Source organism: Erpetoichthys calabaricus, chromosome 18 (assembly GCF_900747795.2).
Source record: "Erpetoichthys calabaricus chromosome 18, fErpCal1.3, whole genome shotgun sequence".
Lineage (NCBI taxonomy): Eukaryota > Metazoa > Chordata > Cladistia > Polypteriformes > Polypteridae > Erpetoichthys > Erpetoichthys calabaricus.
The window spans coordinates 44,923,838-44,941,546 of record NC_041411.2 but is presented as its reverse complement, the minus strand read 5'-3'; positions in this window follow the sequence as shown (position 1 = coordinate 44,941,546).

Below are 17,709 nucleotides of genomic sequence, written 5' to 3'. Positions count from 1 at the left end.
TCGAGATTATTTTTCTTAAGTAGGGGTTTAACTACCGCAGTCTTAAGACAGTCTGGGAAGACCCCCGTATCTAATGACGAATTTACTATGTCAAGAACATTATCAATAAGCACACCCGATACTTCTTTGAAAAAATTTGTTGGTATTGGGTCAAGGGCACAGGTGGATGGTTTCATTTGAGAAATTATTTTATGCAAATCAGGTAAATCTATCCTAGTGAAAGACTCTAATTTATTTATTATGGAGTACTGGGGTTTCGGGGGATCCTTAGTGTTGGGGAGATATACTATGTTATTTCTAATATCATTAATTTTTTGATTGAAAAATACAGCGATAGCCTCACAGGTTTTACTGGAAGTACTTAGGAGGCATTCCTTTGAGTTACCTGGGTTTAACAGATGATCAATTGTCGAAAATAAGACTCTGGGATTACTAGCATTGTTATTTATAAGCTTAGAGAAATAGCAGCGCCTCTCAAGACGGACTGTGTTATTGTATTCTGATATTTTAACTTTTAATATCTCATAGTCAATAGTTAGTTTAGTCTTCCTCCATTTACGCTCAGCTCTACGGCATGTTCTCTTTAAATCAGACACTCTTTGGGTCTTCCAAGGTATAACAATGCTAGAAGATTTTTTAACTGTCTTTTCAGGTGCAACTATGTCAACAGCAGCCCTCACTTTAGTATTAAATCTTTCCACCTTACTATTTACATTCTCCTCGCTATTATAGTTGGCACTATAAACGGACTGATTGGTTAGAATGTTTGTAAGTTTTAAAGTTGCTGATGAGTCAAAGAAGCGTTTTTTAACAATATGCTTCTCATGAGTGTTTTCTATCATTATTTCTATATTAAAAAGTAGAAGAAAATGGTCTGAAAGACCCGTATCAATGACCTGCTTTATATCAACTTTTAGTCCTTTAGTAATTACTAAGTCTAACGTATGACCTGCTTTATGTGTAGGCTGATTAACGAGCTGTCTCAAATCAAAAGAGTCCAGGAGGTTCATAAATTCTTTTACTTTTTTGGTCACATTGATTATCTACATGAAAATTAAAGTCGCCGACTATTAAGAGTGCGTCATAGTTCGTAATTAAGATTGACATCAAGTCAGAGAATTCCTCAAAGAAAGACGCGTTGAATTTAGGAGGTCTATACACGGATAATACTAGAACGTGAGAAACTCCCTGAATAACAATGGCGAGATACTCAAAAAGACTTGAACTTACCAAAACTGATATTTTTACATTTTAACCGGCTAGAGTAAATGTTTGCTAGCCCTCCACCTCTCTTTCCTTGGCGATCAGCACGAGTAAAACTGTAATCCGGAGGCGCAGATTCGATTAAAACAGCTGCGCCATCTGAGCTAAGCCACGTTTCACTTAGTGCAATAAAATCTATTTTTTTTTCACTAATAATGTCGTTGATAAAAAACGTCTTGTTAGTTAAAGCTCTAATATTTAATAGTGCCATATTCAATGTTTCGGAGGAGCAGAGATGAATACTATGTGCGTTATTGATATAGGGAACAGGAATTAAGTTATTTTTATTAGCGCCGCTCTGTGTGTATTTTTTATTTAATCTATGATCTGTTTTTACAGTTTTAATACATTGTTCATCTAAAGTAGTAACTTTAATTAAATTATTGGCGTTTATGCCGTATTGCCTAGATTTTCTATGTGCATTAAGATTGGTTATTACAGTATTTATGTTGCGCACTTTTATGGAAGATTTTTTTAAACAATTATCATGACCAAACACAGGAGTGGCATTTCGGAAGGGGTTAAAAGCAGAGATAGATAGTCAAGATAAACGAATTACCTTCGATATGTTTTCGGAGAGGACCCGGGCGCCGAAGCTGTTCGGATGCAGGCCATCTCGCTTGAAGAAACGCGGTCTTTCCCAAAAGAGGGTCCCAGTTGTTAATGAACCCGATGTCTTGATTCTTGCAGAAGCCCTGCAGCCAGTTGTTTAAACCAAGCAGACGACTGTAATACTCGTTTGATCGTCTGACGAGAGGGAGTGGACCCGAGATGAAGATCTTTGCCGATGGGGTCCTCTCCTTTGTGTCTTTAATTAATGCAGTGAAGTCTGCCTTGAGGATCTCCGACTGTCGGTGCCTTATGTCGTTTACGCCAGCATGTATAACAATGGCTCCAACTGCCCTGTTCTTGTAGATCGCCGGTGCACGTCTCGTCACATCTCGGACGCGAGCACCGGGAAAACAAGAAACAAAAGACTTTCTATTAGGGCAAGTGATATTGAGGTTCCTAACAATAGAATCACCTACCACAATTACATCACCAGGAGCTGAAGGCGAACTGGGGACGCTTAGAGGGTCAAACCGGTTCTGGGTTACGAAGCTTGCCTGTGCCGATGGAGGTGTTCTGGCCTTGAACCCCCGCCTGCATAGCTGAAATACACCGAGGTCATCATCGGTGTCGCTCCTACGAGGTGCGGGGGGTGAAGGTGACTTGCGCGGCACAACGCGGGTTGATGTTACGCCGATAACAGATGGCGAGGACGGTTTATCCAACAGCCGAGCCTTCAGATCTCTGAGGTATCTTCGTCTGGACAGAAGAATCTGAATCTGTTCATCGAGTGCCTGGAGTTCCTCGACTACAGTTGCAATGCGATTCACCTCACTGTCGGCCATTGTCCGCTTCTGCTTTGCTTCCGCTTCCCGCTTCGTGCCCTAGGAAAAATGAGAGAGAGAAGGTGAGAACTGTCACACACCCACACACCAAGCACACAGTAGGGACAATTTAGAATTGCCAATCCACCTAACCTGCATGTCTTTGGACTGGGAAACTGGAGCGCTCAGAGGAAACCCACGCAGACACGGGGAGAACATGCAAACTCCACACAGGGAGGATCTGGAAAGCGAACCCAAGTCTCCTTACTGCAAGTGCCAAGTTAAAATAAAATTATTTCACAATTATACCTTTTTACAGGCTTTTAAAGTCTGCTCAGAATGCTTCTTACATCTCCTTCCACTCCACTTTAGTGAGCGTTGCTGTCTTCCTCCCAGCACTAACTTCCAGAGTGAGGTGAGATTCCGGGAGTTTTTCCTAGTGTTCCAGCATTGCATGATGGAAACTCAGTGAAACGGGCAGGTCTGTTCTTCACCATGGCACCCAAGGACCCAGATGGGGTCACTCTTCCAAATAACTCCCAGACAACCATGCGGGTGTCCAGACTGGGTTCCCACCAGGGGAGCACAGCACTGCACCTCTCGTGCTGGGGGATGAATTGTTCAAACCATCTGCCCGTTATCTGGTCGTCCTGACTTGAATGGAAGCAAAGGACCATCTTGGCTGGGTTGCACCTTCATCCTTGTGCTCCATCCATTATGCTTTCCGAGCTGGGTAGGATATTGTCCTCAACCCCAGTAGAGATGCTAGTCTATCCAGTCTGGCACTTGTGGTATATTGGGACACTTCACCCTGAGGAATTGAATGTTACTTGTGACAGCCTTGAGTATTGTATTGTAATCCTTGCCTTGGGTAAGAGAAGACCCTTGTCACTTGCCTTCTTTTAATTTGTTTGTTGTGATTGGTAATGATGTGTTCTTCATCTGTTTGGTTTATATAGATACAAAAAATAGATGAGCAGTGCTGTTCTAATTTTCATTCTCTTATGTTTATCACTTATTTAGTAAAGAGTTATTATTAATTTGTTATTTTAGTGATTTAATGTTTTCTACATGCTGTTATGAAGTTATCCTACTTTTGATGGGTGGTGTCTCCACTGTTTGACATTTTGGGTAACTCATACCAACAGGTGTTAGTTCCACATGAGATGTTTGAATGTCCCAGTTGTATTATGATGTTAAGTACGACTCGTGAAATTTATATATATGGGTCTGTTTATCATGTTTTGAGCAAAAACAGCTGGTCTCTGCTACAAGGTCTATCCAGTAGAAAGTGTGGGAATGAAGTAATTACATGGAATTTTCAATAAAGTCTCATAGTGCAGGTGATCTTAATATTCCCAGGGTAAAATAAACCAATTTGAGAGACCAAGTCTCTAATGGTGGTGCTTCTAGACTCTAGAATTAACATGACCAACACATCTGTAGAAATAAAAGAATGTGGAAAAAACACAGTGAGTCACCAAGTCTTTCTTCATATCTCAATGTTAGTTCTCTGTGTTGCTCTCTGGGAAGTCATCTGACATTTTCTTGAGCTATATCATAAAGTTAAAGAATTTTGGGGAAAATCTGATCATTTACAGTTGCCAATTACCCAAAAAATGCACCTCATTAGGGTTGTGGGAGTAAATAGTGCTAGTTAGTTGTAAGGTGACAGCACTGAGCTACCATGATAGCCATTCTAGAATAGCTTCACCAAAAAAAACAACTAATTAAAATGTAGGATTTTTCGATACACTCCAAACCACTGTGATCATGTGAGGAATGACAATTCCACAGAATTGACTTCCGTGTCTTTTTAAGGTAAAACAAAAAGGGGTCTCTGGCACAAGTAACTTAACAAAGCAGCCTCTTTTGTTCTCTTAATTTCGTGCCTGGCTAGGGAGCTCCGACTCATGGGCTGCTCATTTAGCTAAATGACACCTCCTTTTAGGCAGGCTTGGAGTTTATAAGCGGTTGACGAGAAGGGGCGGGGACAGTTGCCGTCACTGGGTGTGTCCTCGGAACTGTGGAGGGTTAGGCAGAGGACCTGATTAGAGCAAGCGCACCCTATCTTCTTGGAGGGGTAGTGCGTACCTCAGACGAGCCCTGAAGGTGATCCACTTTTGTGCATACGTCATTTAATCAAATTCGGGGTTATTGCAGCTTATCCTATGTTAGATTTTCTTATGGCAAATTCCATTGCTTCAGTCCAATTTACTGAAATAACAGCCATTGGACTAAATTGACATCAGCTTTTTGACAGCACACTTTTATTCAAGTATGCTGTTAGTACTGTAGATGGAATAAATAAACGGAAAGTGATAGATTTTCCTTTACCTCAGATAACTTTCTTTCTTCAGAATTTTTGACCTGTATGTACTTCCAGAAGGAGCAAATGAGGTTGATTGCAGAAAGGCCACATTGTACTCTGAGCAGGTGAATCTGGACATTTCTCCACTTGAATCACACAAGGACAATTTGATCTTGGTGTCACTGGTTGATCAAAGAACAGAAGCGCGGATTAGCCGACACTGTCAACCAAGTTAAAAGACTATCCGCTTTGTAGAAATGTGACAGGAGCTCGGGAACAAAGCTTTGAGGATCTAACGAGATTAAACACAGGTTCACTTGGCACCTCACACAGACGCTGGCAGCTCGGCAAGGAGACTTCACAGACGGGACCGGATCGTCCCCCACGTCGGTGACACCCAAAGAAAGTCAAAAGATGCACACGCCACTCAAAAAAAAATTTGCATATGCTAATTTGACTTGTAATTAATTAGACCTCCGATCAAAGCTAATTGACTGCTTTTGTTAGTAATAACCTTATCTTCTCTATAAATTAGATGTCATTTCAGAACTGTCCATTCAAATTTAATTAAAATCTTGTTTGATTAGCTTCGTTTGTACTCTAATTTAGAAACAAAGGCTGATGTTATGTGAGGAATTTGCAAAAGATTTGGAAGAAAGGAGCACTTCCACCCCCGTGAGGAATGTGACAATGGTAAAATAAAAAAAAAAAATCCTCCTGTTTACCTTGAATAACATTTATTGAAAAAATCTGGAACAAAGCCTGCTTTCAAGTTGCACAAAGTTTCAATGCCATTAAACGGCAACTTCACAAACTGCTCTGATGTTCTTTGTTTTGAAACAGACATGTTTACCATCTCTAAATGATGGCTTATTTGTAGAGACTTTGTAACTGCTCATTTATCCAAGTAAATATGTAGGGCTGTATATAGTGTGTGTGTGCGTGTGTGTGTGCATGTGTGTGTGCGTGTGTAAAAGTATACAAGAAATGTTTTCTTTGTAGCATATGTGGACATATGAAGGTCAGATCTTCATTTAAACAGTATCTATAGATCTTAACCTTTGTCTTTCCTCACTTCTATGTGGGGTCGATGTGCTTGATGCACCTTCACAGCTCAGTCCTGCACCTCCTCGCCAGTCAAGCCCTTTTAATTTCAGATCTTCTTCTGTTTATATCCGTCCACCTCTGCTTTGGCCTCCTTTGTTTCCTCTTCCCCTGCTCTTCCATTCCCATCACTCTTTTGCCCACATATTCCTTGTCCTCTCCTCATCACATGTCCATACCACTTCAGTCTACTTTCTTGTACTTATCTCTCCCACTTTTGTTGCACCTCTGATTCTCTCATTTCTTATTCTGTCCTTTTTGTAACTCCACACATCTCAACATTTTCAATTCTACCACATCTAACTTCTTCTCCTGCACTCCTTTACTGCCCATGTCTCAACTCCATACATCATTTGTGGTCTTACTTCTATCTTAAAACGTTACATTTAACCTTTGATCACACAATACTTCAGATACTTTCTTCCAGTTGTTCATCCACACTGCACTCTGTGGGTTATCTCCTCATCTAATTCTCTATCTTGGGCTACCACTGATCTTACATATTTAAACTTGTCCTCTCTTTTTCAATGTCTCTCCCTGAAGGCCAACATCTGAATCCTGATCATCATTAAGCCTCAGATATTCTGTCTTCTTCCTATACCTGTCGATCTTTCAAAGCTCTTTTCCATTCTTCCAGCTTCTCCTTTCTGGTGCTACACAATACAATGTCATCAGCCTCCTTGCACCCAGGGGATTGTTCTTCTTTTTAATCCCACAAGTCAACACATCCATAACCAAGTCGGATAGAGGATCATCTCAGATTTTATGCCCAGCCACTTCATATGTGGAGTCGGCACATTCCTCCCTAGTCCATGTGGGTTTTCACCAAACACTCCAGTTTCCTTCCACAGGCTCAAGTAAATTTGGCAACAAGGTTTGTTGGCTCTACTCCCAATGCTGCCATGATTGGTCCCCTCCTGCCCAGAATATGAATTTTGTGGGAACCATTGTGAATGATTAGATGAAAGTCCTTGTGACAGAAGTGTCCATTCACTGAGTAGCCACAGCATTAACATTGTCTAGGTCTTCCGATCTGCAAGACCATGGCTCCTCTGAAGGTGCCCTGTGATATCTCGCACCAAAATGTTAGCAGGAGATCATTTTAAGTCCTGTAAACTGCAAGAAGGGGACCTCAATTGATCTGACGTGTTTTTCCAGCACATCCCACAGATGCTTGACCGCATTGAGATCTTGGGGTATTTGGAGGCCAAGTCAACACCTTGAACTCTTTGTCATATTCTTCACACAATCCCTGAATAATGTTTACGGTGTGCTGCCAAAAGAGGCCACTGCCATCAAGGAATACTGCTGCTATGAAGGGTGTACGTGGTCTGTAACAATCTTTAGATAGGTAAAATATTGTCAAAGAACGCAAATGCCAGGACCCAAGGGTTCCCAGTGGACATTGCCAAGGGCATCATACTGCCTCCAGCTCCAACCATGGAGCATCTTGCTGCCATCTCTTTCCCCAGGTAAAAGATTCATATGTATTCTGCCGCCCACGCCATCTGTGATTCATCGTACCAGGGCCACCTGCTTCCATTGCTCCATGGTCAAGTTCTGACGCTCATGTGCCCATCATGGGTGCTTTCAGTGGTGGACAGATGTCAGCAAGGAAACATCTGGGATTTTCTTCATCTGTAATTATCCTTTTAACTACACATTGCACAAGAAATGATTTTTATTGATAATTCATTGTGTGATAGGGACTGTGAGTAGACATATGAAATATAAACAGCTTTTGTATTTTTATGAAGTTTTTGTCTTTCCATTCTCTCACTGGGGTCACTTTGGTACGACCGCAGATGTCTGTAGTCCAAGTTATGTGCAAAGGTGCCGTGGCACAGGACAATTGTCATCAATCTTTGTGGTGCCACATTTTAGGGAGTTTGGAATTTGTGTGTGATTCTCAACTCTAATTTTGGGCTTTGGTATTTTGGATGAACAATTTTTGCAAGCAAAGGTTGTCACAAAATGCCACTGACCATTCACAAAGAGTAAAAATTGTAAAGAGTCATAAAGAAAGTTTAAATTGTGCCGAAAAAAAGAAATTGACTGTGTCCTATGATGGCAAAAGCCAAGTTAATTACAGAAAGGAAGAAAACTGGGAAGATAAAACAAAAGTAAAAGCAAAGCCGAAGCAACAAAAAAAATGAAGACTGTGATCCTGGAGGTACAGTTTGTTGTTTGAAGGATGAATACGTAGCGCCAGCCTGCAGAACAAAAGGTCTGGCGTAACGCCTAAAACCAAACAAACTTCAAAAGCTCTGTGCCCTGTATAAGGGGAGGCAGCCTGATGACTGACGTCTCCAGGGACTCTGAACAAATCCACCTTGTATTATCTCCTGTTGAATTCTGCTCTGTACTTGTAATATTTCTATTGCACTATTATATTGTATTGAGGATTACTTGTGTTCTCTTCTATGTATTGTATTTACCCCCCCCTTTTTCTTTTGACACCCACTGCATTCCCAACCTACCTGGAAAGGGGTCTCTTTGAATTGCCTTTCCCAAGGTTTCTTCCATTTTTGATGTGGAAGAAAATTTAATACATACAGGCACCCCCTATACTGGAATGCCCCGATTTAAGCAATAAAACACACCGGCAGGAGAAAGCGTCAATTGTGATTCTTTATCTAAATCTTCGAAGAGGTAACAAGTGTATTTACATGTTAGCCACATGCTAGTCACATTGCTACAAAGGAAAAAAATGTCCTCAGGCCATATTTATACAATTCATTGATTAGGTCACTTTTTTTCTTTAAAAGGAATTCATTACAAATTCAGAAAACCTTTAACATGATTGGTTACACCTAGTTGCTAACAGGACATGGCAGATTTTGATACCTTAGATGACCACAATTTGATTGATAGTCCTGTTTGTTTAGGATGTACGTGACTTTTTGAATGTATTATTTTTTTCCTTATTTTAGGAGAATTTCACAAAGAAGAGAAAAGAACAATGGCCTATATACAGTATATTATGATCCAGCTTGGTTCAAAACAGGAAACACATTTTATCATAGTGAATAAAAAATAACAGCGTCGGCTTTTAAGCATAAGCTCAGAAGGATATGAGACTCGGATACATGCCAGGTGCACACATAGAGCAGGGTTCAAATTTAACTCTTACATTTCCCTTGTCATTTTTCCTTGTCTTCTTAGAGAGTCAAGGCTTGGGGGGGACTGTCAAATGGCAGGGCCTGTTAAAGCTCATTGTGGCACTCATTGTGTGATTTTTGGGCTATTCATAAATAAATTGTATTGTATTGTTGTCCTCGATAGCACTGAGTTGGTGTGGACTGAAATAGGACTTTAAATAGGACTGAAGCCGGAAGGGGGTGTGGCTTTGTGGGAGGGGGAAGCAACCTCATTGGTGTCCCGGCATTTTCTTCTCCTTCTCTGTACAGAAGTGGACGTAACAAAAGGGTAGTGGCATGGTCACAAACCCATTTAACGCTCCCCATGCTCGCATTATCTGAGGCGGGGGACCCCTGTGTGATTGTGTTAATTTATTCAGTTTTACTTTCATTTTGGGAGTTGCAGACCTAAGTAGAATCTGCTCATCCCTGCTTACTTTATTCTACTTCACCATAGCATTAGATCAAGAAAAACTGGATTTTTCTCAGGCAATAAGGAAAAAAGGTACTGGGAGAAAAAAGGTTACAGGCACTGAAAGGTGCCCGTTACCAGAGGCCAAACTCTTTTTATTATTACAGCAGCTTTAAAAAATCTCTTAACCTCAAGCAAGCGGCTTGCTTGAATAGAAAGTTTGAAATAAATCAATAGAATTAAAAAGTAAATGGCGATTTAGAAGGGGGAGTGAAAGCAGGAGCCATTCCGACCTCGAGCGGGTTTTGTAGGCTACAGAGAATTCTTCCACTTTAATCTCCATGTTCTTTAACTTCTGAGCAGTTGGGAGCTCCTTTCTGTGGCACCTTTCATCACCCTGGACAGCTCTGCTAATGTCACAAGGAGATGTTGCCTGCAGGTAGAAATGAAATTGTAATGAATGTTTAAAAGAAAAAAACAAGACTTGTGATTCATTCCTCTTTATTATATGACCTATTTTTCAGCTGGCACTTTATAACTTTTGGGGCATCAAGTGAGAGCAGAGGATTTGTGAAGGCCTGCAAGTAATATCTTCATAGAACGGCACTGTGCTTTAATTCCCTTTAGCCTTGTGTGTAATAAAACCTAATGGCAATGCTCAGGAGGATTTCAGCCTGGAGGAAAAACCCAAGCTTGCATATTAACATGCGTATACAGTAGCCAGGTGGGCCTTTTTCACATGTGTCACACTTGCATTCCTGTTAACCTGTAGCCCCCCACACCCCCTTCCTCATATCCTCCATGCGTCAACAAATTTATCTACTTTCTGGAGAAGTACAGTATACGTTAACCACAAGGAACACTTCATGGCATTAACAGGGTGCCAACAAACCATCATCCGATTTAAATTCGGCTTTTTGTGCCACCCTGGTGGGATACCATGTTAAGCCAATATATGCATAGGCACGGATGGAAAGATAAAAATGACAGAAAAGCCTTTGAAGACGTAGACCTTTTCAACAGGGGTCCTGACTGAATGCTTGTCCACTTTGTGTTAGTACATTCATTTTACAACAAATTAAGAAGGTGAATCTCTGGGCCCACACATTATGGAGCTAGCTAGCCACTCTCAAGCAAGTGTGCCAAGGGGGCACTGTCAGAGTCCTGCAATATGACTCCAAGCAGAGAGGGAGCACTACAGTATATTAATAACCACAGTCTCCATTTTCATATCCAGTCCTGAAAGAGGTCAGTCTGAAGACAACTGAGCACACTTCTGTTCCAGCATGAGAAGTCCTGGGACCATTCTAAATGAGGAGACCATTCATCAGAAGTAGATGAAGTAGTTCTTGAACAAAAGCCTTTTGACCCCTGGCACATGCCGTCATTTTATTGTTTTCTTGTTGGAGTTCAGCAGGCTTGGTTGCCCAGCTCATTTATCTCTTGTTATTACACAGAGTGTGGACCAACTTCTTGCTAGAGATCTATTGGCACTTAACACCATTGCATGCATTTTTGTGGCTGCTCAGGATGTTTCATTCAATAAAATGGCAACACAAAACAAAATCATATTGAAAACCCTAAGAATGATGTCACACAGGATGTTTCATTCAATAAAATGGCAACACAAACAAAAATCATATTGAAAACCCTAAGAATGATGTCACACATTAAACGCTTTCAAAGAGACCAAGTATGTAAAATAATATCACAGGATTGGAAATAAATCAAATGATAGAACAAACCCAGATTTCCCCAATGGGACTTGGTGACCCTTATTTTTTTTTTATTTGCACCCCTACCTATTTGGTGATGTGTGTTACCCACCTAATAAGCCAAGTGAGTATTGCCAGCTTTCTTCTTCATTCTCCTCTTCATCATTTCCCACTTCTATGCAGGGTCGATATGCTTGAACAAACTTCTCCAAACAATTCAGTCCTGCACCTCCGAGGCAGTTAGATGCTTTCCTTCAGATCTTTTACTTTATCCATCCACCTCTACTTTGGCCTCCCTCGCTATCTCTTCCCCTGATACATTCTGTCTTCTATTTATCTTCAACCTTCTATGTTCCAAAGCAATTCTCCAATCCTCCAACTTCCTAATTTCTGGTTGCTACACAACACAATGTCATCAGACAAAAAGCCTGCACCAGGGGTATTAACATTTTTATCCCATGATTGTCCAGAGGTGCAGACCTCCTTGAACTGTCATCTTGTTTGTTACCCCCAACACTGCTTCTAACCCGAGTCCACACTCCCTCATACATATCCTTGTGATGGGTGAGTCACTGTCCTGCACCCGAAAAAACAAGCCTCAGTCTTAGTCTTCAGAACGATCAGCTTTATTAAAAACCAGTTCAAACAGGAACAGCAAGCATGTTTATTGAAATGGGAGCTACCACTCCATGACGCACAAACACCGCAAACCAGCAGTGACTTCATTAGTCATTCCACCTCGGCTCCATCCTTCAGTTCAGGTACCTGATAATCCTCCTCATCAGCTTGGTCCCACGGCTGCAGATCCACGACTGGGATTAGATTGTCCTGGAGGAGAGGACAGAGAAAGTGGGCCAGATCTTTGACTGAATTAAAGTACCCCGCGAGTCAGCAATCAGATCCTGGCCAATGGATGCTCTGTGCGGTCGGGGTGTGAGCGAACTCGTTGTCATGATGATGAGCCTTCAATGGCTGTCGGACACGTTGCGCGACAGGGTTGTGAGGTCGGTGGTAATGAGCCTTCTATGGCTGACGGACGCGCTGCTGCATGACGGGACTGCGAAGGTGCTGTTGAAGCAGGACATGTAGCACAATGGGGCTGCATGCACATCGCAATATCCAGAACAATCCTCACATACTTTTCTGTCTCATGCACCTCTAGACCTCTTGATGTAGCACTCCATCATAATCCTTCTCTAAATCAATAGACACCATATGAAAACCTCTGTTTTTCTCGTTGCTTCTCTATCAGCTGTCTCAGTGCAAAGACTACATCAGTTGTTCCTGTCCCTGCCATAAAACCAGACTGCTCCTCCTCAATGGTGGTCTCTTCCCTGAGCCTTCTCTCTATAACCCTTTCCTAAATTTTTATTGTGTGTAACATCAGTTTTATCCCTCTATAGTTTCCACAATCCTGAATATCGCCCTTGTTCTTATAAATGGGGACCATCACACTGTTCCTTCACTCCTCTGATGTTCTCTCCTGTTCATAGATATTCTGCATTAGATCCCACAACTTCCTCTTCTCCTAAACTCTTCCACACTTCTGCTGTTATTTCATCTGGTCCTGTTGCCTTTCCATTTTTCATTGTGCCTCTGAACATCTCCTACGGGGTATGCCCTACCATTTTGAAAAGCTGACTGGATTGATTTCATCATTAAGGTTTTGTCAATGTCAATTTACTTACAGAGCACATTTAAAACAACACCAGTAATGCTGCAGCCCAAGTGCTTTGCAATAAACCATGCAACAAACATAAATAAAATACAATACCCAACGGCAGTAATTGAAACAAACAAATGACTAAGAGGAAGGAATCCTCAGTATCACTAAAGATCACGGAAAGCCATAGAATAGAAATGCGTCTGCAATCTCATTTTAAAACAGTTCATTTGGAAGGTGACTCCTTAATTTAATTAGGTAAAGAATCCCACATACAAGGTGCAGTGGCTGCCAAGGCCTTATCCTCCTTAGTTTTGCACTCGGAACGAGGGACACCAAGAGACAACTGATCGGTAGATCTAAGCTCTCTGGATGGCTGGTGTACAACAACACAATTCAAATAAATAAGTGCGAGCGTACCCAGGTAGTGATTTTAAAAACCAGCAGCAAAATTTTAAAATCAGTTCTGAGTTTAACAGGCAGTCAGTGCAAAAAGAATCATTAATGTTATGACACTGGCCTTGTAGATCAAAATTGGATATAATAGAAGAATTGAAAAAGCGTGAATTGAATAGTGTGGAGCACAGCTTGCAGTAGCAACATCAACCGTGATATTCAAATCCATCATTACAGCAAAATGATCAGTATAAGGAGCATCACGTATATCAATGTTAATTGAAATACCCCATTTAAGAGCGAGATCAAGGAGTTGACCAAGAAAATGACTTGAGGCATTAATATGCCAGATAAAATCAAATGAATTCAAGAATGATAAAATGTCATTAACTCTTTCAGGGCTGATGTTGACTTTTGTCAAAATTTAGGAGTAGAAGATGGTAGTCGGCTGTAAGCTGTGACAAAACTCGCCCTTACATTTTAGTTCGACTCTCTTTGCTTGAAGGAAAGTTACGTAGCTTTGTTAATTTGACCTCGATTCCCTGCATGTGAATGAGTAGTGAAGAGTAAACAGACTCTAAAATGGCATCAAAATCTGGCGAGACTAAAGCAAATGTGCAACGCAAAATACTCCATGGACGTTTTACGTATTATCACTGAATCAGGCTCTGACTTTTCAGACTCGGTGCTTGATGCAAGTGATCTGGAGATAGATATTGAAAATGAAAGTGAGGTATCAGCATCAGCCTATCAGTCCCCAGCTGACTGTGGTGCTGAACACGTTCGTGTAGCTGATACACCTACAGGAGCATTCGCCTAGGAGGACCACCACTTATAATGACAAGGTACAAACCATATTGCGTCACACTACGACTGCCACTGTCGCCCACCTGCTGTGCGAAGACAGAGAGGTAGCTGGCCCACCATGCATTCCTGCTGACCATCAAGGTGCCCCGAACAGGCACCAACAGCAGCCTGTAAAATAAGAGACAAAACTGCACATAAAGGTTTGGGGTTTTCTGGCCCCGTATACTGTACAGAAATGCAAAAATCAATTATACAGTCCAGAGTATTTTAGATAGCCACAACTGAACAACAAGATGGCGTGATGGGGGAACATTTATAGGGAGGACCGGAAATAAACAGAGGAATGTTGGGTAATGAGCTGTGGTGCATTCTGGGATCCTGACGTCATCAGAGGGGAGGATGATGCGGAAGTGGAGGAACGGGAGTCGGTTCAGGGTGTCGGCGTTTCCTTCTTTCTGGAAAATAGAGAGAGAAAGGTTAGTTGCCTGTCCGTCCCGTATGGCTTTCGGTTTTCGCGTTACTTCCCGGGTCGTTCTGTGACTCCCCATGTGCGCCGTGAGTGACAAGCCACAGCATGTTGCAACAGATGTTTTATGTTGATTTTATGTATGAAAACCAGTGCATTGTGTGGAAAAAAATTCAACACTCAAAGAGTTAACCAAAGGTTTAGATAGATAGATAGATAGATAGATAGATACTTTATTAATCCCCAATGGGAAATTCACAAGATTGACAACAAACGTGTATGTTAAAATCGGCAACAATATGCACTTTATCATAGGAGAGCATAATATCGGCCAAGAGATCGGGCAATTCAGAAACGAGCGCATCATTAATTACAGGAGGTCCATAAACCAGAGTACACAGCAAAGAGCTACACACTTTGAAAGTTGTAGTACAATGCTACTAAACGGACCCTTAGTAAGGCTCCCAATACAGAAACAAACTATTAACGTTCCGAAAAAAGTCGTAATCCCCCGCCACCTTAAATTCCTTCGCACCTCTCCTCATCGGCATCTTTCGTTTTTGCAAATGTGGGGTTCTGTTCCTTATCTGATCTGAACTTTTGTTTCGGTTTTGACCTCTGGCTTGTTCCTTTCTGTCTCGTGCTTTGACTTCAACGTTCTATTTTTGATTTCTGGGCTTCAACACTTTTTGTTCATCTACGCGCATCTTCTGGTTCTGCTCTAAAAGTTTACTAACAGGACAGAGATAAACATGTTGTTTGCCATATTTGTTTTGTATATTACTATGAGCCCCTCAGCATTCCCGTTTAATAATTTTCTATTTAATCTGATTTCTTTTTTTTAAATTTCATCAGCACTAAAATTGGGGGTGGTGATTTGTATTCGCCGTTGAAACGAAGTTGTATTGATACGGTCCTCCGGTCCTACCTTGCCAGGTGCTATTTCGAACGGCTAGTCTGTTCCAAATAACAAAGAACAAATGATTCTATAAATCGCGACTCCATACTGCTGTTTACTTTTATTTTGTATTTATTTAGCAACATCTTTTCCCCTTACCCATCCCTAGCCTGTGGTGCAGCTCCTTCCATTTATGATCAGTGGTTTGAAGGTGGCCTCTGTGAAGCATGAGCAGGGCTTTTTCCATTACCGCTTAGGCTGTTTCTCTGGGTGTTCCCCAAAGTATACAAAGTAAAATAAGTTAAGCCGTTTTGATTATTTATGGAGCTAAACCAGAAAAAAGTTGTGTTTTTTTTTCAGTCCTCCTAATGACAACAACTTATTTCCATACTCAAATTCAATTTCTGCCAGCTGAGATCCTCCTCCTCGCCCACTGCGACTGAATAATGTATTGGTGATATGCGATAGCTGGATGTGTAATACATGATAAATTTAATCTGAATGTAAGTGACCTTGTTTTACTGGCACTCCGTTCACATAAATCATGTCTGAAATATCAAAGCACCAGACATCTGATTTACACAAAAGCCCATCTAAACTAGGCGTGCTTTGTATATTCTATTTATTTTCAGCTTTTCTATGGGAGACCACAGGGTCTCTCTTGCACATCTGTAGCCTCGGTTTCATTTTTCTTTTGTGAAGGAATGTTGCTTGAATTTTTCTTTTAAATTATAACGACTCGTCTCAAACCCCCTTAACGCCTGTAAAGTTTTCTCTCCTAATTTCAACCTTTGAAGAGGTTGACCTTCAGGCTACTCACAGGCACCACTCTCAGTGAGACTTTGACTCTCCCGCTCTTTCAAAGGCTTGTTGTGAATTAGAAGTTAGAATCCATAACCAAACTGAAGTGGGAAATCATTTTGAAGGATATCAATCAGAAATGAAATATTCCACTCCACTGGCATCCCATTGAAGAGCTGGTGCCAATGTGCACCCACGTGTTAATCAGAAATTCTCCATCTCCTCACCACCATGCAGTGCAATGTGTAGGTCAACAGACAGATGGATGGACGTTTCATTGTTTGTCTCCAGTGCAGGTATGGTGGATTCAGAGAGTATTCAGAACCCTTCACTTTTCACATGCTTTATTTGCTGTAGATTAATTTTAAATGGATACATTTGCCATTTTTGCCCGTCAGTGTACACTCCATAGCCTAAAATTACAAAAAAAAAAGTTTTCAGAAAGGTTTGCAAATTTATTAAAAATCAAAGAGTGTTGAGACCCTTAAGTTAGTACTTTTGCTGGAAGCCCCTTTGGCAATAATTCCAAGTTGTCTTCTCTACAAGCTTTGGGATAAACTGGCCCAATCCACGTCTGCATTCTTCCTCACAGATCCTCTCAAGCAACATTAAATTGAATGGGATGTGTTGGTAAGCTGCCATCTTAAGGGTCTTTCAAAGATGTTCTCTGAGCTTTGCTTGGGCCACTCAAGGACAGTTACAGATCCTTGATCTGATCCATGAACCAATTGTTCATTGATGATTGGAGCATGCTCCGTAGACTATGGCCAAACCCCACAAACAAGCCGGCACAGGCCATAGAACACAAATCCAGGAAAAAATGTAATCCTTCTGGGTGTGGGTAAATGTGATCTGAATGAATGGTGACACACACAAAATATGATCACAATCTTCTGCTTGGTTTTTTATGGCTTCATTTTAAATCCAGCATCTCGTTTTCTTTCTCCCAGCAGTAATAACCGAAGTGGTTTAGTGACGCGGTGATCCTGAGGCTGCTGAGAATTGAAGTCATGCATGTAGTGCCGCTACATTTTTAACGTAAGAGTGTTTTGTGGCAGCATTAATTTGTTTGTGGTATGGGCTGCTAATCAAGATTATCTGGAATTCATCCACTTCCTGGTTTTCTAATGAACTGTGCATTATCAGTTTTATTTTTAGGACAAAGCTTGATGTGGGTATTATAGCTGCTTTTTCTCTGGCACCGTTCCTGTGGTTTTCTTGCAGTCTTATGTTTCCTGAATGGCGTGATATTAATTATTTATTCACGGTAACATTATTTTGTTTTGCAATCAGTCACCGCCACGTTATTATTCTTGTTACCAGCAAGTGGCTCCTGGTTGCCATAGAAGTTGCATAGCAC